The 14,871-nt window shown below is 32.5% G+C and overlaps 1 protein-coding gene across 1 annotated transcript in view; it reads right to left on the minus strand.

Annotated features, from left to right (window-relative positions):
• The window catches only part of LOC128872154 (putative fatty acyl-CoA reductase CG5065), a 30,718-nt gene extending 26,526 nt beyond the window's left edge, over window positions 1-4,192 (minus strand). Inside the window, exon 1 of the mRNA XM_054114564.1 lies at window positions 3,998-4,192. The gene's annotated coding sequence lies outside the window, so the exon portion shown is untranslated. The remainder of the gene's footprint in view (window positions 1-3,997) is intronic.
• Between the last annotated feature and the right edge of the window lie 10,679 nt (window positions 4,193-14,871).

The following is a 14,871-nucleotide window of genomic DNA, read 5'->3' on the forward strand; positions in this document are numbered from 1 at the left end:
TTCTTATTCTTATTCTTATTCTTATTCTTATTCTTATTCTTATTCTTTTCGTCAACACTTAGCCAATAGGAGCTAAGGCCATTCGTCGATTCGTCGACTCTCGGAATTAGTCGGTAAGAGCTCTTTCACACGACGATACGCGTATGCAGGATATCGATGGTACACATAATGTTATGGAAGCGTAAAGACGGCGATTCTCGCGAGATACAGTATCGCGATACTGATTTTTGGTATCCGCGGTTGGTCGGCCGCCGGCAACTTTTTCTGCGTTGGGGGGGCCGACGAAACATTGAAATAGATGCGAGCATTCACGCGACGCTGCGCAGTATCGTCGAATTCGTTCACCTTCCTCATAAAAAATTTTTAGACATAATAATTGAAGAATTTACATGAATCGTTACAAAGTTCTTCGAATAAAATATGAAAAGCTCCCGTTTCTTCTCTTATATTATTAATAGGATGAACCCAATATTTTCTCTCAACTTTTCTCCTTTTAGTAGCTTTTTTATGTAGAAACCAAATGGATAAAGTTTCAATCTCATCCATTATTTCAGAAAGGTTTTCACTAACTAAGAACGCGCGTTTCTCAAACGAGAAGATATGTTTAACTGAAAAACAAATGATCAACACCGAGCTACGAAATTAGTTGGATACAGTATCGCATAAGTATCTTGTTAGCAGATACGTATCGCATACGCGTATTGCGATACGCGTAACGTCGTGTAAAAGAGCTCTAAGGCTCGTCGGTCGAAATTGTAATATGGCTGTCACTCATGCCGCTCGTTCATTTCTAACCTGTAGCTGTCAGTTTGGATTTGTGACATTTGGTTTCTTACAACAAGACTTTCTGACATGCATTGTGCGTACTTTTGAAAACTTAAAGGACTGAAACTGGAATAGTAATACAATAAATTGTATGTTACCAATAGTGGATCTCTTTGTACATTTTCCCACTTTATTTATTAACATTTAAATTTGTTACAACAAGATTTTCTGCCACGCGTTGTGCATACTTGTGAATTTAATTCTAATACAATAAATTGTGCGTTACACATAGTGGATCTCTTTCTTTGTTTCTTATTTCATGTTTAACATTTCAATTTCTAGCAACAAGACATTTTGCAATGCGTTGTGTGTACTTTGGAAACATAAAAGACTGAAACTGGTATTACAATATAATAAATTGTGGGTTAGAAATAGTGTAGACCTCTTTTTTCATTTCATACTTCATTTTTAACATTTAAGTTAGTTACAACAAGACTTTCTGCCATGGGTTCTGTGTGCTTTTGAAAACTTAAGGGACTGAATCTGGTAGTGTAATATAATAAATTTTGCGTTATTCATATGACATTAATTTTATTTGTAAATAACACATACAAACCTTATTTTACTTGCAAATTAATGTAGAGCTTAAAATAAAAATACATTTGTCTTTTATTATAGTAAGCGTAGAGTCTACAATATATATAATGTGTCTGACGCCAGATATAGGAAAGAGACCAGCTTCAGTCCTTTAAGTTTCCAAAAGTATACAGAACGCATGGCAGGATGTCTCACTGCAAAAAATTTAAATGTTAAAGATGAAGCGAGAAATGAAAAAAAGAAATCAACTATTTGTAACGCATAATTTATTGTATTAGAATAAAGTTCAGAAGTACACAGTACGCGTGACAGAAAGTCTTGTTGCAAGAAATTCGAATGTTAAAGATAAAGCGAGAAATGAAAAAAGAAATCCACTATTTGTAACGCACAATTAATCTTATTGCAATATCAGTTTCAGTCCTTAGAATTTTCAAAAGTACACACAATGCATGGCAGAAAGTTTGGTTGCAAGAAATTTAAATAATGAGAAAATGAACAGAGATCCACTATTTGTAACACATAATTTATTGTATTACAATAATATAGAAAAAGAGAGGTCAGACTTAGTCCTTTAATTTCTCAAAAGTACCTATGACACATGACAGAAAGTCTTGTTGCATTTAAATGTTACTGATAAAGTGATTACATTTTTTCTTTAATAAATTTCTTGCAATAAAACTTCCTGCAATGCGTTCCGCGTACTTTTGAAACCTTAAAGGATTCAAACTGATCCCCCATTTTCTATTATTTCAAGTCATTCACTATAGAAATTATCTTTGTAAAAAGAAGTGAGATCCCTATAAAAAACTTCAAAAAAGTAAAAAAATTACGCCTAGTACATGATAAAGTGGAGGACTTAAAGAGTAATCATAGAAAAATAGAAGATCCCCCTAAAAAAATTCAAGAAAGTAGAAAAAGAAGTGAAATCGAAATGAGCTGCCAGTACATGAAGGTGCTTTCCAGCAAAGTGCAAAGGCGACACTGTATAACACAATGAAAAATTCGGTGCTTTCCAACTATGCGCAGCTAAAATGCTGTGTTCAACAGTACAGACGTTCAGACCCTAATGACAACTCATGTAAACTGACTGCTCCGCAGCCAGTTCAGTTAAATCTTTAACATTCGAATTTCTTGCAACAAGACTTTTGCGGTGAAATGAAGAAGCTAAATAGTGTATCAACCACAAACTAAGACTGTTTAGACATTTGCCTAGATGTCCGTGGCCTGGAAGTCAAATGCTTGGCGTGGCCAGGCAAAGCATTCTCAGATCATCAATACCCATACTTTCTCTCTCGCAGACTTTCACATAATTTGTCAATTTAAAACTTTGACAATATGAGTATATTTTCATTTTATTGTATTTTAAAATATTTCTAAGGACATTCATTGACGCAGATACCCCTCCTCTCACAGGCTTTCAGATAATTTGTCAGTTTAAAACGCTGACAATATGAGTACATTTTCATTATTTTACATTTTAAAATAATTCTTATTCATCAAAACCTTGACCTTGCCTGGCCACGCCAAGCATTTGACATCCAGGCCACGGACATCTAGGCAAATGTCTAAACAGTCTCAGTTTGTGGTTGATACACTATTTAGCTTCTTCATTTCACCGCAAAAGTGCGGAGCAGTCAGTTTACATGAGTTGTCATTAGGGTCTGAACGTCTGCACTGTTGAACACAGCATTTTAGCTGCGCATAGTTGGAAAGCACCGAATTTTTCATTGTGTTATACAGTGTCGCCTTTGCACTTTGCTGGAAAGCACTTTCATGTACTGGCAGCTCATTTCGATTTCACTTCTTTTTCTACTTTCTTGAATTTTTTTAGGGGGATCTTCTATTTTTCTATGATTACTCTTTAAGTCCTCCACTTTTTCATGTACTTGGCGTAATTCTTAGAATATATACCATGGTTTTGTCGCTCAATTAAATTCGAATTTGTTAAAGAAACCCAGCAAATTATAGATGACACAACAAATACCATTAATCATGAAATAGTAAATCTAAAGCCGGTTAAAATAAATAATGTACAAATACAATATGTAATGCTCCTTACAATGGTGGATAATAAAATTTGCAATGCCCTTACTAATACGAAATCTGCAATGCGTTGTTATGTTTGTAAGGCTAAACCAACCGAAGTGAATGATTTGGATCTGGAAAATTCAAAAGTGTGCGATGTTAACAATTATTCATTTGGCCTTTCTACTCTCCATGCATGGATCAGATGTTTTGAATGCCTTTTACACGTTTCGTACAACATACCCTTTCAACAATGTACTGCAAATACACCCAATTTACACCATTTTTCGATACGTTTTAAAAATTTGTCCTGTACATAACGAGATTGCACCCATTTCTGTTTTAAATTAGAAACAAACTTTTTTAAATTCGTTTTTAACAAATTTGATGTTTCTAATGGCATATTCATTTCTTTACATACTTTCTCATATAAAAATGAATAGTCATTTAAATCTTTGGACGAATTTCTTAACGTCATAAATAAATCTAAATTTGTATGAAAAGCGTCCATTCTTATTAAATAACAAATGCCCGAATAAGAAAAGAAGAAGACTTAAACACAGAAAGTACCACGCGTAACAAATGTCCATGTATTTAAGTAGGTACTTACCAAATATAAGTGAAATATATAACAGAAACGTAATCACTAATCACTTCACTAAACAATAATTAAACTACAGTAAATAATGTAAAAGAAAAAAACTATATCGAGATAAACATTAAATAAAAACTACGCAATACAAGATTTTAACAATAGGAAAAAAAGATAGAATATAATGCTCAAATAAATGTCACTGTTCACGCTGGTAAGGCTTCGGATCAACTGAATGCAGATCGAAAGAGAAAAGCCTAGTCGAACTCTTATCTGTACCATAGCATAAACATTTGAAGTGTTTCAATCTGAAGGATTTTGTATTATATTGTGGTGACTGAAACATGACCGCGGCCATCTAGCGCTGATAGATCCTATACACCCAGCGATATGCACAGCTTTGAAGAATAATAACTTGTAAAGTAGGACGAAGTAGGAAATAATTCTTGTATAATTATATAGGAGAGAGTATGCTGAAGATATTCGATGTTGTAGAATTTTATGATCTCTTAAGACTCAAAAGATACTCCTTGCCAATTACTAATAACTTTAAGAATTTTCTTGATTACATTCAACGTAACATTTGTAATACATTATGTACAGTAACTTTTAAGTGACACTGCTAATTTGTAATTTAACGATATACCTTTCATTTAAACAAAAATTGAAAAAAAAATATTGAAAAGAATTATTAGGGCACCTTAAACAAAACAGGTAATTTTTTCTGCGAAGAAAGTTGTTTTCAAAACTTTCAACTTTAATTGTCTATTACACTTACGGCTTTTATTCAATTTTATTAAGTTTTCATTTCTGAGATTACCAGACATTTACAAAGCAATATACATTCATCATACATCTATGTGAGAATGTTGACTTTTTCGTTAAATATCACTAAATTTCTCGATCCGGACCACTGTGCGGCGTTGTCATTATGCCTACACGAGTACTTCGTGATGACCACTTTATCTAACAATAAGTGCTGAATTATCTGAAATTTAAATTGCAAGCAATTTTGAAAAATATATTAAATTATTTTATCTTCTGTAATTATCTGTCGCGAAAGGTACGCAGCTCGTTGAGGCCTACATTTCAATATTTATTGTAAAACAATTGTCAATGAAAAAATACAAGTATGTAGTTTTAGCATTATTTAATATTATAGGGAAAGTCTTGATTGAATATTCCTTACCATTTAAATAACAAAGAATTCTAGAAAATCGATGATGTTTCGGTCGTTTAAACCAGAACACCTCCTTAAAAACTTACAAAGTACACGTAGTTAACGTTAAATAATTATACTGCCATCTGTTGCAAACGTAAAGATCTACGTAAACATAAGATAACATTTCAGTTTATAAGTGAACATTTTATGTAAACAATAAATATGACTTTCTTTTACATAAAACATGGCATGTCGTAAATGTTTAGAATTAAATCTTAGTTGCAAGTTTCTCGAAGTATGATCAATGATCCGTGTATGACATTTATTATAATGAATACTCGTGAAAATTGAGAGAGGTGGCTGTATCCAAGAAACGTTTTGGCCATTGGCGAACATAATCGAAGCCACGGAGCTACGTCGACCTCTATCGTGTGACGCAATTTCACTTTCTTAGCTGGCCCGTTTCCTCCTCTAACTTAGGAGAGTGCTTGCCGTGAGGCTGAAGGAGGCGGAGAGCAAGGAACACGCGAATGAAACGTTACCACGGACAAGCGAAGGCTATTGACGGAGATTAATTCCGGAAAGGTGCAAATGCGGACTCGAGTCACCTTTAACGTAGTTATTTTTAATTTTTTGCGCGCAATTCATCCGAAAAAGTCACTTTCAAGTTCTCTTTGATGGAGTTTTAATAATACCAGTGCTATCGAACACCATGGATGGGGGTATTTATATTCATAAATATGAATATGAATAAATTCACACGACGCGGATTTGTGAATAAAAATGTGAATAACGAGTTATTGTTCACATTTTATTTATATCCTATTTTTATTTATATTATCCAAGGTGTTTATACATATTCCAGAGTTTCGCATACGTGTTCATTAACACAACTATAATGTTTTTTATAATAGTAACAACAATGATTGTTTTATTTGCATAAATTACATAATTTTTGTAATTACCCATTTGGTTGGAGTGAAAACGATTCTGTGTGGGATAGTAAACAATGTAAGTAAGTGATTAACGTTATTTAATGAAGAGTTCATTATAAATAAAAATGTGAATTTATGTACCCCCATCTCTGTCGAACACTGTGTTCGTTTAATGACAGTCAGTCCCATAATTTATCGCACCCTCGATGTCTATCGAAGAAATTTGTCTAAATTAAATGGTAGGTCTGATGTTTCCAAGTAAATGTTTCATTATAAATATATACACATGTAAGGTTTGTTCGTATATATATTTATAATGTAACATTTATCGAATAAAAGATAAAATATATGAAAATGTTACATTATGAATATGTACATACATGAATAAACTTTTAATTTAATTTAGACAAATTTCTTCAATGAACATTTAATTTAGACAAGACTGTATATATACAAAGTTTAGTTGACTAACTACTTATTGTTGTTCTTCTAATAGATTACAATTGTAGAAATGAATTCTCTGTATTCTCTTTCTTCTTTGTGTTTTAAAACTATATGTGCTCACTTCAAAATTGTGGTTGAAGGGAAAATTAAAAATTGTATGGTTTCGTTTCTTATAATTAAATTGTTGGGTCAAAAAAAAAAGAAAAATGTACAATTTTTTTCCTAAAGTGTTGAACACAAAGAGTTTTAATTTATCGTGTTTTTAACCGACTTCGAAAAGGAGGAGGTTACTCAATTCGACATGTATATTTATTTTTTTTGTATTTTTCTTTTATGTATGGTATTCGAGTACGCCGAGACGGCTTGACCAATTGGGATGAAACCTGTTGCATCTTGTAGAGCATGTCTCCGGAGTGGTACCATTATCAAAAAATTTTGGGATTTCTCATTTTTTACCCGTTTTTTTTTTGTAAAAAAACGAAAAATTTTGTATTGCTTCTTATTCCGAAACGAGTTGACCAATCGGATTGAATCCTCTTGTTAGATATCGATAGATAGATAGATAGATAGATAGATAGATAGATAGATAGATAGATAGATCTCAGGGAATCCTACAAAAAACATATAGAAATATTTTTACTAAAGTTAAAATACAATTTTTTTTTAAATGGAAAAAAGTTGTTTTTAAGATTTTGCAACGGTGTTGCCCGTCGATTTTGAGTAAAAATCTAAAATTGTCTGTAAACATTATTATTCATATCCTCGCTCAAAATGAAGCATATTTTGTCAAATGACATATAGGAGCAACTTATATTATTTATGAGAAAAAGATTCCTAAAGTAAAGAATAAAAATAGTTTAAGAAGAGCGATCCTCAGAACATATTCTTTTTCTGAAAAAATGTATTTAACAACAATTTTATATCTTATCGAGATGTACAAATTTTGTTTAAAATACTTTCATTAATAACGGAAATAGAGAAAATTAAAGTATGTGCTCAAAGTCAAAAATCGCAATTATCGATTTAATCATGTATGCTTGCGCGTGTGCGCGTGTGTGTATGTAAATATGTATAGTATATTTATATATAGTGTGTAAACATCCACCAAAGTATTGAAACTAACTAATTTAATCACAAACGTTACTTTTTCCGTTCCAATATCGATTAATAGAGCGACAATTTTATCATATTACATCATTTGCCAGTATGCCAATCATAAACTCATACATACTGTTGGATTCAGAATAAAAAATGCTTTCACTGATCCAGAAGTAAATCAAAATATTTAAAAATTTCAACGAGGGGCTTCATTTTTGAAAAAAAAAAATTGTTTTTGAAAATTGTTTCACACTAGTTTATAGGCCTTTAAAAACAGTGCAATGTTTATTTGAGCATTTTTTCGATATCCGAGAGGGCGCTCCGAGAAAAGAGGTAGTTGCTCCATCAAAGTGAAAAACGGGCACGAACGAATTATACCCGTTTCCTTAGATAGGTCTAATAAATATTTATGCTAAGTTTCATCAAAACCAGAGTGTATCACTTCGCAAACTTGCCTTGTCAATGAAAATTCCTGTCACAAACACATGTACAGGGTGTATCAAAATTAATGGTTATCACTTTTAGGGGTTATTGTACACATCTTGATCGGTGGACACTTGCAAAAGAAACCGTCCGTAAAATCCATTACGACCTTTACGAAATTTAAGGTCAAAGTTTTTTTAGTTATTGGAATATTGGAGGTGGAATGAATGAGTAGACTTTTATTTTAACTTGACTTAACTATAGACCCTATCGGTCCCATACTTTGTCTAAACAAGCCAAGATGGGACGCACCTGCACCCTCTTGACTTGTGTCTAAGAACGAAACCCAAACGCGCAGAGATGATTTTTGTAACGAAAACTTTCTCTTTTAGTGAAGAGAAAATCCAACATTAATTTAAAAAAATTCTACTCGAGAAGTAGGTAAAACGCTTCAAAGGAGCCACATACCGGAGACGACCCGTTTTCGCGTAAATAATTGGTAAAGTTTTCGCAAATTCTCGATAACGCAGAGCAACTCTCAAGGGCGCCGCCGCGCCGCACAGTCGGCGTAATCGACCAAATCTGTGTCAAAATCGTACAACTCTTGACAAAAATGAGATAGAGCAATGATCCTTGGATGAAATTAAAGCTGAAACTTCATAGATTAAGGGGGGAATATAGAGAAAGTGATGCGGCCAATGTTTGACCCTCAAAATTTAGGTTGAACTTCCACTCTTTCACCAAAATCTAGTTCAGCTCCTAGATCCAAATTTTTTTATAACATGCCACACGTGATTTCTTATAGATTTTGACATTCAAATCTGGCCGCGAAATTTGTCTAGCATTTCAGGAAGGTGAGCAAAACCGATTTAAATGAAAAAATCGTTTAAAATTGTGTTTTCTTCGTTCAAATATCTTAATAATACTAATATAAATATTTATTTATATAGAATATGAAATAATAAATATAAATAAAAAAATATGTTAGTCCTAAATAATGCTGTACGATAGTAATAGTGTCCTAGGTTTAAATCTCGTCACCGCTCGACGTACAATCTTTCTAAATATACATTTTTCCATATTTATGGTCAATTTATTTTGCTTACTTGGTTATCATCTATATTTATATAGATATCAATATTTGAAAATGATGAATAATGTATTAGTTTTCTTTATAATTTTATCTCCTTCATTAAGGATTTTGTTATATTTCTAAGCATGTTATAAGTCTAAAGGTTGGTTTTAGTCTCAGTGGATTTGTCAGAGATTTGTGATTACAATCCAAAAGAGAACTTTTCTGAGTTTGTCCGAATTTGAGTTTTATAACTAGTTTAGTACTAACCGGCAAGCAGCGTTTTACGTGTGCTTGTACGTTCGTCGCCTTTAGTGGTCTCATCGAGGTTCCAACATAAAAAAACATATGACATCCCACTCATGGCAAAATAGTAGGAGGAATAGGTTATTAGATATTTGTAATAGGCAATATATTTAACCGACCTAAAAATATCATTAATACTTGTTGAAGAACGAGTACAAACATATAAGAAGATAAATGTATCACCAGAAATAAAACTTCCTTTACTTCCTCCATAAATAAGAGTGTAATTATGGAAAAATGTATATTTAATTTAAAATACCTTGCAGCCAAATGACTGTAGAAAGTGGGAGTGAAGATTGAGCGTCGAGCGATGACGAGATTTAAACCTAGGACACTATTACTATCGTACAGCATTATGTAGGATTAACATATTATTTTATTTATATTTATTATTTGATATTCTATATAAATAAATATTTATATTAATTAGCATTATAATATTAAGATATTTGAACGACAAAAATACAATTTTAAACGGTTTTTTCATTTAAATCGCTTTTTACTCAACTTTCTGAAATGCTAGTCAGACAAATTTCGCGGCCAGATTTGAATTCGGCATGTCAAAATCTATAAGAAATCACGTGTGGCAAGTTATAAAAAAATTTGGATCTAGGAGCTGAACTAGATTTTGGTGAAAGAGTGGAAGTTCAACCTAAATTTTGAAGGTCAAACATTCCCCGTATCACTTTCTCTATATTTTTCCCTTAATCTGCGAAGTTTCAGCTTTAATTTCATCCAAGAATCATTGCTCTATCTCATTTCTATCAAGAGTTCTACGATTTTGACGGAGATTTGGTCGATTTCGCCCACTGTGCGGCAGTCAACGTATGAAAAATACGGCCTTTATAATAATTCTAACATTTAGCATAAAATTTGACGAAACCTAATACTAACAGGGATATTACGAATAATACCTAAACGAGTGTGAACGATGTACCTGATTAGTCCCACGTATGTCGATGGTAATCGTTAAATTGCGACGTTTTCGAGTCTCTTGAGAGACAAATCGTGGCTCGTGACGAAATCAAAAAGTCGTATAGAAATAACGCACCTATCAGCGAGTTGTTGCGCAGAGAACATTCGGTATCCTGGAATGTCGAAATACCTTCTTCGTTCGGTCTCGCTCATTCACGGTACACGCCAGTCTTTCTACTAGCACTCTCATTTTCACTCTCACTTTCTCGCTTCAACTATCACGTTCTAATCCTCACGATTGCACTTGCAAACCGAACATACGAGACTCGCATATCTCGGAGCACTTTAACTCCGCTTGCAAGCTCGATTTTCGTTTCGTTGTTCTACTCCGCGTTTATTTTCCAAACGTGATGATTTTTCTGCAATTGGGACATAAAAATGGATCAATTATTAACGACTTCACGCACGTAGATTGAAAAGATACTACCCTCTGGAACTTTGCAATAGATTTAATTAACTAAATACAGAATCGCATTTCTTATAATGCTATAAATTGCTTATAATTCTCTATGAGGATTGATTGTATTATAATTGCTTAATTAAATAAAAGAAAACTATTAACGACATCTTTATTGGAATTTTTTAGAGACCATTCTTGTAGCAGAGTATTAATTTGTCTGACAAATTAGTTCACTCCTTCTCTCTCTAATTACAAAGATATAATTCAATATTTCATTAAATTTTATTGCGCATATAATATTTGTGGATATATCGTGATTTTCAATATATTTTTCATAATTATATTTTCACGATTCTACGTTACAATTTTCAAAGTACTTTTATTGGAATACTAACATGTAAAATAAAAGTGTCAATATAAATAATTAAAAATAATTTAAAGGGAAAAACAAATAACTGCGTCTAAAAAAGAATTTTTATGTTTCCAAGTGGAAGATGTCTCTATTCATATTAATTGAAAATGACTCAACGTGGAGTTATGAAATTGTATAGATCCTTTCCAAAAGGATCCGAGCAGGTTTTTGAAAGTTGCTTTCGATTATTATTTTTGGAATAAAGTTACAACATCGCTGTTTGAGATCATATTGCTAAACAAATCAATACTCAGAAATGGATAAATTAGAATGTGTTTTTGTAGAAGCAAGAAAGGAGGTAGGTAACGACGTGTTTCCGCCTGTCTCAAATGATTATCTTCTACTTCAATTTGTCTTTCCAACGAAAAAATTTCTATCACGCTATCACCTCGGCAATTATTATATTTTTTTACAATAATTATCTATTTTGAAATATGAAGTAACTCCATTTCTAAAGAGTTCTTCCATCCATTTCTAAGAGAAACTTCTTTGCAATTGCTTCTCGAATATGTTCTTGTACTTCAATTTGTTTAGTCAATTAAAATATTTCTGTCACACTATCACCTCGACAATTGTTTCATTTTTTAGAGCAAATATCTACGAGTATTTTGTAATACGAAATATGGCGATCTCTAAAAGAGAAACTTGTCTGCATGTGATTGATATTTTCTTTTAACACTAATAGTTATAATTGGTTCACCCGTGTGACTTATATCAATTTTATTCAGTCTGTATTTGTCGAATAATTTATGGTTCGTTTGGTCGTTTTTGCGTAAGTTCTTGCAACGAGTAAGAATTCTTTTACCTTTCCGACCTATAAAAAGGAATGTATCGTGATTAAAAAAAGTCTTTAGAAAATTGTTTTCACTGAGGTAAACACAATTTAAACAGATTTATTTAAGTTTTACGAACAGCTATTCCCTTCGTTTGTTCGCAAAGTGTTGCATTGGCGTAAACAAAGACGAATGACTCTTATTAAAGCGATGGAACGCGAAAGTTTTTTTGCGTGATGACGTTCGAATGACTTAAACAAATATTACAAGTTGAAATGAAAAGAAAATGATAACAGCAAAACACGAAGAATTTTCAGTCACATTTCATTTCACTTGAACTGCATTTAACATTATTCTGATTAAAAGTGACACACATTTGAACACTCTTTGTAGTATATTTTTGTAAGTCTTTCTAGAAATTTTCGTTCTGTCGAATTGCTGTAGGATAAATTTGATAATAAGAATATAATAGAAGAATTGGCCACTACATGCAAGAAAAAAAATTCAACAGAAATAATTGAAGGTACATTTCCAAAAAATGCTCCAAAATGTGTACGATTTTGTTCAGATGTACTTGCTGAGAATATGTTACATTATTATATTAAAATGATGTATCCTGTAATTATACAAGGTGTCCCAAAAATGTTGTAACACCTTGAAAGAGATGGTTCGGGGGGTGATTTGAAACAACTTTTTCCTTAGCGAAAATGTTGTCCGAGGCTTTGTTGAGGAGATATTAACAGAAAACCGCGACCAATCAGAGCGCGCGTATACCGACGGAGCGGCCGTGGTAGTCTATGAGCACAGTCGCCTACCGCGCAGTCTCCACCTACCGCGGGTGCTCCAACGGTATACGCGCGCTCTGATTGGTCGGGGTTTTCTGTTAATATCTCCTTAACGAAGCTTCGGACAACATTTTCGCTAAGGAACAAGTTGTTTCAAACCACCTCCCGATCCACCCCTTTCAATGTGTTACAACATTTTTGGGACACCCTGTATATTAATTTATATAATAGTGTAGTATTAGCTTTAATATATAATTATATACAGGTTGTCCCATTTAAGTTGAGATTGTAAAAAAACTCGGACATGTTATTTAAAAAAAAAAACTGACACATGTTCTTTAGTGTTTCGAGTGGAGAGTTTGATGACACTACTAGTTTTATTAATGCGTGTGCATTTTCAGGGTTATTTCAAGGTCATTTTGTTTTTTCATCGAAACCCATATCTTTTATTTCGGAATTATATTCCACATAAAAAGGTGCAGAACATTTGTTTGAAACATTTTTTTATAAATTCAATATTTCTTAAGATATTTAGCTGATTTTTCATGTTTATGTCATAGATAATTTTGTTTTTTTATTAAAATGACAACGTTACTTTTTTCTGGAAGGTTTTATATATCATTTAAGAACATCCTAATAAATGCTCGAAATTTTTACCCTCAAGTTCTAGACATTTTTTAATTCGTTTAGATAATAAAGTTCTTCTGGTGATATTACGATACGCAATTATAATTCGCTCTTTCATCTTTTCTGGTGTAGTAGGTGGATCGTGGTATACCTTTTCCTTAAGATAACCCCATAGGAAGTTACAAAATTATTAACTTACAAAAAACTGGAAAAAAAATTGTTTAAAACAAGAGTTGTGCGCCTTTTTATGTAGAATATGATTCTGAAATAAAAAAAAATGTGGTTTTACGTCTAAAAAAAAAGTCAAAATGACTTTCAAATAACCCTGAAAACGCCCACACATTAATAAACTATTAGTGCCATCTAACTCCCCCCTCGAAATACTAAAGGACGTGTGTCAGTTTGTTTTTTTTTAAATCACATGTCTTCGAGATTTGTACAATCTCAACTTAAATGGGACAAATATATATTATATTTAATCGTATTATAGTACTGTTTATATTATACTACATTATATTATAAGTTAGAGATAAAGTTATATTAAATAATAGTAATATAATAAATAATATAATATATGCATATTTAGATATATTAGACACTGAAGATTGCAGTAATGAAGAATTTGTTTGGCAGAATGAAATTGTATAATGTTTAGGTACCAGAGGTAAAACCGAACTAAATCTTTACTAAACCTTTCCCACTTTTGGGCTTCTTTGAAACCTAAGTCAACCCCACTTCTGCGGTTTTGCTTAATCGCCCCAATGCGCTGTTTTATTTATACATATTATATATACTATTATTATATATTATAATTATACAATATTAAAACTCAACTAAATATAATTATAAATATTTATACAAATTAATTATAAAACAATAAATTTCAAAGGTTTTTCGGTCAATTGGTATAATCGACAAACCTATTTTTCAATCTTCCACGTGTGAAATAATAAATTTGTATCGAACGTGCACCCAGTTGAATCATTCTCGCATCATATTTCCTCGACGGTGACAGTTAAAAGTACGAAGGCATGCGTACAAACGTGAAACGTGTTTTCGCCTATTAGCTAGTATAATGTCAGTACGTCCAATTAGTCTGCACGTTATTATTACTAAGATACAGCTTGCGTCACGAAGCGAACGAATCTCTCTTTCCTGTCTCAAACGCCTCAAATATTTGCACATCGACGACGTGGAGATTAAAAAGTCAACAAAGAAAAAACAACGAAACAACCAATTTCGCCGATTATGTGACCACGTAACGCGAATTCGAGGAGCGGAGATTTCGAAATGTCGAAATGTCAGTGAACGATGACACGCTGTCAAAGAGATATAAATGTAGGCACTAGTGCGTTCATTGTTTAAGTTCGTTTAAATATAATTCGTCTTTTTCCACGTTTGTATACCAACGAATATACAGGGTGTCCCAAAAATGTTGTAACACCTTGAAAGGGGTGGTTCGGGAGATGATTTGAAACAA

The sequence above is a fragment of the Hylaeus volcanicus genome, chromosome 2, assembly GCF_026283585.1.
Source record: "Hylaeus volcanicus isolate JK05 chromosome 2, UHH_iyHylVolc1.0_haploid, whole genome shotgun sequence".
Lineage (NCBI taxonomy): Eukaryota > Metazoa > Arthropoda > Insecta > Hymenoptera > Colletidae > Hylaeus > Hylaeus volcanicus.